A 10,778-nucleotide genomic window follows, 5' to 3' on the forward strand; every position below is an offset into this window, starting at 1 on the left:
CTTCCCATTCCCCCATATATCCCTTCCCCCCATCCCAGGGTCATATACATATCTTTATATTCATATATATAGCTTGTATACATATACATGTCTTATATACATTTACATATCTTATATACATATACATGTTTTATATACATATTCATATCTTATATACATATATCATATAAGCATGCAAGGGAGCCCAAGGAAAAATCATGTAGACATCGGAGTGACGTAAGGTCGGTGACCTCCGATTACATTATGGAATACTCGTGACCGCTTTTGTCTCACCTCGAAGGGACGAATATTTTAAGGTGAGATGATCAACGGAGAATAGTATTAAAGTAAACGTAGAATGAAATCGTGGGCGTCATAGATGACAGTTCATAGGCTTGGGAGTCTTTAGAAAGTAAAGTCATAGCTAGGGGATATAAATAAGATTCAAGAATTAGTTTATCACTTTCATATTCACATAGAATTCTTAACGTAGAAATCTTAGTCATAGAATCGTTCCGGTAGTACTTATCATAGGCATATCCTCTTGTCTAACATCATTGTCATCGTTATCATCATGGAAGTCTCCTCGTTAGAGTACTTATAGTACTTATCATCTGGCAACAAAATCGGGATCAAAGGATTCCCTTGGGTTCAACTTCTAGTAAGTCTAACAAGGCTGTAAGGAAAATCCGAGAGTAACGGGCCCACCTCGGCCGGATGAGGTAGCGTATACTATTTACGTATGTTACATGTCATGGCGTTACTTGTGAGGGTTCTAAAGTAATCGGGTCCCATTTATGCAAGTTCTAGGGGTTTAGGAGGTTTTCCCATCATTTGCACACTTTCTAGTTCAATTCTATTGAACAAAAAGTGGAAAACTTTAGGTGCGGATTCCGGGGACTAGGGTTGTCCCCGAGGCTTGTACCCGACTTATTACACCTAAGAAATGCCATAGAAAGAAGGGTGAAGCCTTACATACCTCTTTCCGCTCCTTTTGCTACTCCGAATTCACGTCGCAATTTCGTCAAAATCTGCAAATTGGTCATATTTACCAAAACTCTTATTAGGATACTTAGAGTTGAAATCTTAAGGTAATACTTGGCTACCGAAATTTCGGCAGCACTTCCTCTGTAAATATACCATCCTCGACATTCAACTTAGTCAAATTCTCATCAGTCACAATCTGGGAATTCAAACCCGGCCAAACTATCAATATAAACTCAATAACCACACTAGCGATTCACATATTTAATTCAAGGTACATTCCAACACTTCAATTAGCATTCTACTTCCTTCAAGACTCTCCAATTCCAATGAAACAACAATAACCTTATAACACATATATTCCAACAACATCATAGTAATACCATTACATGTCTTCCATACAAGAACATTATTTTCAATTTACACCAACTTCCAACTACTAATACTTCACCATGCTTATCAATTCTTCACTTGCGATATAAAATCCACAACACAACAACTAAAATACTAGATAAAACTTGCTCACTATCCATTCATCAACCAACACACACACGGCCATATGCACACTACACACTACACGGCCAACCTCACACATACACAACTACAATCTTTCCAAAATCATTCAACTTCCACTTTCCACATAATATTCTCAACAATAACAACCAAGTACTAAACAAAATAATTGAAATATGATTCTTATTCATATATGAACATGCACAGCCACATACTAATTTCCTCTCCTTCATGAATTTCATCCATTTTAGCATACTACAACACATATAAACCATGTATAACACATAAAACAAGACTAGAATTTACCTTTCTTCTTCAACTTCTCACTTGCCTAACTCTTGGCAACTTGTATAATTTTGAACCTTCTTTGCTCCAACAACAACTCCACCTTGTTGTGCACCCCCTACTTGGTAGGAAATGATTTTTGCAAGAATTTTTGTCAATTTTTCTTGTGGGTTTCACTATGGCCGAATGGCCTTAGGCTCCTCTCTCTTCTTTTGTTCTTCCACTTTCTTGAGTTTTCTAGAGAACTTATGGGATAAAGATGACTTTGTCATCTTTTATTGTTGAAAATTAGACCCCCACTTGGGCCTAACCCATGCCTTGGCCGATTGGGCCTTCCATTTTCTTGCAAATTTTCAAGCCCAATTATATGGCTAATTCTTGCAATTCATGAAAAGTATTATTTTTTTTTCCAATTTCCAAATTTACCCTTCGTCTTCTTTCATATTTCCACGGGTCATATTGCAACTTCCCTTTATGCTCTTGACCTTTCTCATTATCTTTACTTCTAAATTTTTCATAAACAACTCATGTGCCAAACAAAATAAAATATGGCCTTGCTTGTCGTCTTCCCGCGATTGTCTTGAATTATCCGATTGCACAAAAATGCGGGATATAACAAATACTCATTAGTTGATTTTCTAGAGGAGACATGATATCTTTTTTGTTAACATTCTTGTGCCTCTTTCTTCTGAGAACCAAGTTCCTAGTTTTTGGGATATCAAATAGTAAATTCACCTGTCATGATAGAACCTAGTTTCCTTTGTCACACATATATGATATTTATCTTACATAGTTAATGCTTTCTAAACTACATGGTAGTGGGATTTTCATCTTTTTCCATATTCATCAGAGATCCCATACTCTTTCAATGATAGGCTTTCAGCGAGAATAAATTTTGCTCTGTTCTCTTGTCATGTCTCAAGATTAGCGACCATTGACATTACTCATGCTCTTGCTTCCTCTTACTTAGGCCTTGCAAATCATATCAAAGAATAGTTTTAGGAAGGCAGACTTGCTTGGGTCTTTTTATACGAGAAACTAGGTTGAGTGTTTTTCAGTCCATCTTGACAGATTTGCACTTTTTAGTGAAGAACTAAGTTCCTTCTTCTTCCTTTTCTCATAATATTGTCCATTCTTCTGAATTGCTTTGAGTCTATCCATACATGTATCTTTGAAGTATCCATTGTGTAATGACCCTTTCGATCGTTATCAAAAATCTAGGATTACCTTACTAAATAGAACCCTTCCAATGGTAGAATAAGCTAATAGAAACTCAAATATAGAAGTCTAAGAACTGAAAACTTGGCTTAGTGTGATTATTGTTTGATTATATTGAGTCCATTGGGGGGTGACGTAGGATATTAGACCTCCGTTGGGGATTTTGAGGCCACAGGTGAGTCCTTATGGTGTTTTTACGTTAATGTGTATGTTTTGATTGTGTTTGTGAGGCCTCGGATGAAGTGTTGTGTGCTAGAGTGGAAAACTGTGGAAATTAGAGATCTCACTGGTCCAGTGGAACCGCTGTTGCGGATGAGGTACCACTACGGCTAGACCGCTGTAGCGGCGGAACTCTAGCCGCTGCGGTCAGTTGGGATTTAGGGTGTCCGTTATGGCGGGCAGTGGACCGATGTAGCGCTTGCGCTATAGCAGGACAAGGCTCACCACAGCAGAGGGAAGTTTTAGTTAGGTCCACTACAACTGGCACTTGCCTGCTATAGCGAGACCGCCATAGCGGTAGAACGACCGCTGCAGAGGTCGACGGGGACAGTAGCCGTGTTTTAAACACTTAGCCCAAATTCTTTATTCATAAAACTCCAAAATAGCTTCCTAGGAGCACTTAGGTCGACATTCTAAATCTAGGGAAAGATGAGAGGTAAGTCTCAACCATTCATTCATTCATTACACTTTCATCTCTAAGATTATCATCATTCTAACGGGTCTACAATGGTGAATTGAGACTAGTAACCCTCGAACTTAATAAACCTTTAATATTTGGTAGGTTATTAATATTATTGTGTGATTATCTTCTAAGGGCTTGAATTATCACTTTCTAATCAAGAATTGAACCGTCAGAGGCATGAACTAAGTGAATTGAGGCTTAGGGTTTCATAAAGATGGTAGCTTTACCATAGAAACTGCTTGTAAGAGATAAATTGATTGAATAACCTTATAAATTGATAGTTTATGGTTGCTAAGGCCAATTTTAGGATGATTTACACCTAGTAAGCATTCACCCGTTAGAAAGAGGTAAAGTGGAAGGGTGTTCATTGAATTGATATAGTTGACTAGAGTGATTGTGACTTATTTAGCATCTTAATTGCTAGACTTTGAGCGTTCCGAGGCATTGCGGACGGGGAAGGCTATAGCGGAGTAATTTGTATTGTTCTAGCTCTGCAGTTGAGGTATGTTACGGTGTACTTGAATTAGACTTTGATTAGTTGATTGTATGTGTTATGAGATTGATAGGAGAAAGCATGTCTAGTATTCGGGCATAATGTGTTGTTGGAATTCCTATATGCTATTGATTGAGTGACAATGTGGGCTTATTGCCATTATTCGATGTATTGTGATCTATATTTTGATGACAATTATGGTGAGAAGTTAATATGATCTTCTTGTTGAAATTGATATATTACTTGATAATCGATCATGGAATGTGATGTGACAATGAATATATATACATGAAAAGGTACATTTGACTGGGAGTGAGGATATGATGTAGATATGAAAAGGCACATTTGACTGGGGGTGAGGATGTGACCTAGTTTATAGGCTCGTGGTCCGAGGTTCGTTCTGAAACAAGGGGTACAGGAACACCATGGGTCCCCTGCAGGTCATGGCTATTGGGAAAAGACACCAATTAGTATGTATGTACATGAGTGATCAATGACTGAGTAAGGGAGAATATTGTTGGGAGGTTTAATTTATTTCTTGTTTCCGTTGACTTGATTTGTTAATATCATTGATTGACTTGGTGTTGGCTATTTGATTATGTGTTGTTGACTAGTATGTCTATTTTATTGATTTTGTGATTCATGCATGATACTAATCTTAGTCGGCCTATGATATCTACCGGTATATAGTGTTCGTACTAATACTACCTTGCTGCATTCTTTTGAGTGCAGATTGTGATCTAGAGACTGCTACCCGACCTCACATTTAGCGTTGAGGCCATTTGCTGACAGATTGAGGGTGAGCTTCTATCCATGCCTGGCCGGCAGAAGATCCTCCTTATCTAATGTCTATGTTCATTCCAGACATTGATGTTTATTTATTTCAGACAGTATACGTTCCTTAGACATATTTTTAGATTAGAGTCCTTGTATGGTGACTGTTACACCTCATAGTTTTGGACGTTGAGGTCCGTTAGGTGCTAGTTGTTCAACTGTGGACACTGGAGCTACCTTCTAGGATTTATGAGATTATATGCGCCTATATTATGATTATGAGAGTTTAAGTTCATATAATAAGCTAGGAAAGGATTGAAGGGCAAGCAAATTAAGGAAATTAAGTTTGACAGAACATTGCAGAGAAGATGGGGGACAATTTTGGCCAAACTTGGAGAAAGAATATCTTTTAGTATATGAAGAGTTTTGAGGTAAAGTAAAAGCCAAAAATAAAGCTTAGGAAGTATAGTTTCCAACGCAACAAACCATACATCGATTGGACATCGGAATTAAACGTTATGAGCATTTTAAGATGGATTGTCAGAGCAGGGGATTTACCCTGCGCGAACGCGCCAGGAGGTAGGGCGAACACGCAGAGAAAAGCCCAGCAACTCAGCGCTAACGCACCATAAGGCAGCGCGATCACGCTGAGCAAATTTTGAGTCGGTCAAGGCAGACTCCAGAACGTTATATAAAAGGGGTCACCCCCTTATTTCTTCATCTAAACACCCCAAAACTTCCCTAGATTCTCCAAAATTTCTCCCCAACTTCCACCCCTAAAACTTTAATGCAAATTAAGTTTAATCTTCGGATTTAGGTTCTGACAGCGTATAGTTGCGATTGTAATATTGTATTTCGGTAAATCTTGGCTTGAAATCAGTGGGATATCGAAGATATTGTGGTTCTAGCGAGAGTAAGGTATGAGTCTCTCTTTATTGATATTGATTTAAGTTTATTTACGAAGATAGAGTCATTAAATCATAATATGGTGGATTAATTGATTGAAAAATCGGATAAACATCGTGTGAGATGCTTTATAGAGTATATTGGTGTTTATGATGATGTTATTGATGTTAGTATTGTTTTTGTTGTTGTTGGTGTTGTGATTTTGGGCTAGAGATATAAACAGGTGAGATGATGCCCGAATTTCGGCAGATTCTACACAGATTTCATTTGAAGGCTTGAAACAAGCATATGAAAATAAGCCTGACGATAGTATAATTTTCTTGAATATAGATTCACGAGCTTGGGAGGACAAGCGTTAAGTAGTAAAGTTAAGGCGGCTGAAAAGGTATGTTAAGGCTGTCCTTTCTTTCATTTTTGGCATGATCCTATGATATGAACGAACAAGCAAGTAAACAAGCTCCCATATTACTCTACTCTTAGAAGTATTAGGATACTTCAGTCTTTGATGATTCTGTACCCCAGTTATTATGTTCCTTCTGTTCATGGGTCTTGAGCTTTCATGTATTAGTAGTGCTAGCTCAGCAGTTGTCCACCAGAATTAGTGTGGCATCATATTATTCTGGGAGTTTTATTATTTCATCTTACATATGCATTGCATTCATTATACATATGCATATTGACCCATGACCAAAAGACGTTATATACTCATATATTATATGTATATGGGGTATGGGGAAAAGGATAGGCGTTATTTACGCATTACCACCTGATCAGCTGGTGCACCTTGATGATAATATATGGATCGGGCCGTACGTTCCTCAGCACTATTATATATGGATCGGGTCATATGTTCCTCAGCACTATTATATGGCATATAGATCGGGCTGAACGTTTCTCAGCACTATGTATATATATATATATATATATACATGAGCATGATTATCATTGGGAGCATGCATGTTACGCGCCCACAGAGGCATTGTCAGTATATAGATTTATGCAAATGTTTTTAGACACTCAGTCATACCGATGTAGCTAGACAGTCAATCGATTTCAGAGATCAGATTCAGTTTATTATTCTTATGTTTATGTTATTTCTATGCCTTACATACTTAGTATATTATCCGTACTGACTCTCCTATTGCTCGGGGGGCTGCGTTCATGCCCGCAGGTTCAGGTAGACAGAGAGAGGAACCGGCTCAATAGGACTTCCCCTCAGCGGTATCGGCGCGCTCCATTGGATCCGGAGCTGCGGTTTATTTTGGTATGTTATTTTGGGATGTATATGCATATATGGGTATGACGGGAGCCCTATCCCATCCATTCTATAGCTTGTACTCCACTAGAGGTCTGTAGAAAGTTGTTCATAGTTGGGATATTATGCAGCCTTGACGGCTCTCATTTTGTTGTACAGTATATGTAGCGGCCTAATCGGCTTGCATCGTTCCCTCTGTTTTATATATATATATATATATATATGTGCAGATTTTTCAGAGTTTATGACGACATCCTGTCATGAGTCAGTATAAGTTCGGTTTGAGCTACATATGGGCCCTTGTTATTTAATGTTATTCAGATATTAGTATAGGGGCATTTGGTAACTATAGATCAGGCACTTGTCACAACTCATTGATTTGGGTCGTGACAGAAGTGGTATCAGAGCAGTTCTATCCTAGGGTTGTTTACAGACCGTGTCTAATAGAGTCTTGCTTATGGGTGTGTCGTGCACCACACTTGTAAGTAGGAGGCTACAGGACATTTAGGATATTGCCATTCCTTCTATCCTAGATCATGCGATAGAGCTGTGAGATAAGAATTTCCTTTCTAATGATTTGTTCTGATTTTAGCATTGCCTCGCAAGAAAGCTACCACTACCCAGAAGGGCAAGAGAGTGGCTGGGGAGGCCACTAGCCGTACTCAGCGGGTTACCAGAGCTCGGGGCGAGTCTCAGAGTAAGAGCCCGTCTCAGACTTCGCATACGCCACCTCCAACACCTGCCCCAGTGCCCCCCCAGTTCATTAGCCAAACGAACCGGGCCAGGATGTGCAGGATGCTGTACAACTATTGACCAGATTCACAGCCATTCAGGCTCGGCGGCAGGGAGATGGCGTTGACCAGACAGACCGAGTTGGTAGTGCGAGGGTTAAGACTTTCCTTGGGTTAGACCCTCCAGAGTTCTCTGTATTAAAGCAAAATATGGACCCTCAGGACTTTATTGATAATATGCAGAGGACCTTAAGGGTTATGCACGCTAATGAGGTTGAGTCCGTGAAGTTGGTTTCTTATCGGCTCTGGGATATTGTGGTGCAGTGGTATCGGACATGGGAGCAGTCTAGAGGAGAGAATGCCCCTCTAGCCATTTGGCGAGAGTTTTCATATGCCTTTATTCGCCATTATTTACCACCAGAAGTCCGATGGGCCCGAGCAGATAGGTTCATGCGTATTGAGCAGGGCAGTATGAGTGTTCAAGAATATTGTGTACATTTTGATTCCTTGGATAGATATGCCCCGACTATGGTGGCTGATATGGAGGATCGAGTTCATCGGTTTGTGGTCGGTTTAGGGCCACATCTGATTGACGATTGTACGACGGCTACGTTACAGCCGGTTATGGATATTTCCCGTATACAGGCGTATGCGCAGAATCTGGAGGGTTGTAAGCGTAAGCGGGGGAAAGAGCGTGAGCGTGAGCGTGACAGGGGCCGTGGTAAGAGGGCTAGATCTTTAGATGTCGGGGCTGAATTAAAAGGAGGATCGAGACAGCAGTATTCCCAGTATCCATTGCATTCAGCTCCGCGGTTTCCAGGTCCGAGATTTGACTGGTCTTCTTATTTCGAAGCGGGCCAGAGTTCTCGCACATCAGGTTCTTAGTACAGACCAGAGTCAGGCCAGGTAAGACCATTTTTGCCCGGTGTGCCCAGTGTGGTAGGCAACATGCCGGACAGTGCTGACTGGGATCAGACACTTGTTATGCTTGTGGTCAGCCAGGCCACAAGATGAGGGAGTGCTCGACAAGGGGTGGCGCATGCATTGTTCAACCTACGGGGTCTATAGTTGGTTCGTCTTCATCTGTACGCCCTCCAGGGAAAGATTTGCAGACCTCAGCAGGACGAGGCAGAGAAAGGAGTGGAGCATCTAGCTCGGGTGGGCCTCAGCATCGCGTTTATGCATTAGCCGATAGGCAGGATCGTGAGTCATCTTCTGATGTTGTCACATGTATATTATCTGTTTATTCCTGTGATATGTATGCATTGATTGACCCCGGATCTACTTTGTCATATATTACCCCGTTTGTTGCTGGTAAATTTAGTGTAGAGCCTAAGTTAATTAAACCTTTTGAGGTGTCCACGCTAGTTGGCGGCCAGTCATAGCTAGGCGGGTGTATCGAGATTGCGTAGTTATAGTGTGTAACCGTCATAACGTGGCCGATTTGATTGAATTGGATATGATCGATTTTGATGTCATTATGGGTATGGATTGGTTAGCCTCCTGCTATGCTAATGTTGATTGTAGAATAAAAGTTGTCCGGTTCCAGTTTCCAGGTGAACCAGTCTTAGAGTTGAAAGGTAATGCTGCTTCGCCGAGGGGTAGGTTTATTTCTTACCTTAAAGTAAGCAAAATGATTAGGAAAGGGTATATCTATCATTTGGTTCAGGTGCAGAATGTACAAGTAGAGTCACCGACCCTTCAGTCTGTTCCTGTGGTTAATGAATTCCCAGAAGTGTTTCCAGATGAGCTTCCGGCCATTCCGCTGGAGAGGGAGATTGATTTTACTTTTGAGTTATTACTAGATACTCAGCCAATATCCATCCCTCCGTATAGGATGGCAACTGCCGAGTTAAAGGAATTAAAGGTGCAACTGAGGGATTTGCTCGAGAAGGGCTTTATTAGGCCCAGTACATCGTCGTGGGGAGCACCATTATTATTTGTAAGAAAGAAGGATGGCTCCTTGCAAATGTGTATTGATTATAGGCAATTGAATAAAGTGACTATAAAGAATAAGTATCCATTTCTAAGGATTGATAACTTATTCGACTAGCTGCAGGGTGCCAAGTATTTCTCGAAGATAGACTTGATCTCGGGGTATCATCAGGTTAGATTGAAAGAGGACGACATTCTGAAGACGACATTCAGGACTATATATGGGCAGTATGAGTTCCATGTCATGTCATTCGGGTTAACTAATGCCCCAGCCGTATTCATGGACTTGATGAACCGTGTTTTCAGACCCTTTCTAGATTTGTTCGTGATTATATTTATAGATGATATTCTAGTTTATTCACCGTCAGAGGCTGAGCATGCAGATTATATACGCGCAGTGCTTAGAGTTCTTCAAGATAAAGAGTTATATGTGAAGTTTTCCAAATATGAGTTCTGGTTGAACTCTGTGGCTTTTCTTGGTCACATTATTTTAGATGAAGGCATTAGAGTGGATACTCAAAAGATTGAGGCTGTAAGGAATTTGCCAAGACCCACGACCCCAATAGAAATCCATAGTTTATTTGGTCTGGCAGCGTATTATAGAAGATTTGTAGAAGGATTTTCTTCTCTTTCAGCCCCATTGACTAAGTTGACTCAGAAATCAGCTAAGTTCCAGTGGACGGATGCATGTGAGCGGAGTTTTCAGACATTGAAGGGCAGGTTGAACTCAGCACCCATCTTAACTCTTCCAGAGGGAACATATGGTTATGTGATATATTATGATGCTTCAGGTGTTGGTTGGGTTGTGTATTAATGCAACACGGCAAGGTTGTTGCTTATGCCTCCAAACAGCTGAAGAAACACGAGAAGAACTATCCAGCCATGACCTTGAGTTAGCTGCGGTGATCCATGCCTTGAAAATGTGAAGGCACTACTTATACGATGTTCATGTTGATATTTATACTGATCACAAGAGCCTCTAATACATCTTTAAGCATACGGACTTGAACCTACGTCAAAGGC

Source organism: Lycium barbarum, chromosome 1 (genome assembly GCF_019175385.1).
Source record: "Lycium barbarum isolate Lr01 chromosome 1, ASM1917538v2, whole genome shotgun sequence".
NCBI classification, from domain to species: domain Eukaryota; kingdom Viridiplantae; phylum Streptophyta; class Magnoliopsida; order Solanales; family Solanaceae; genus Lycium; species Lycium barbarum.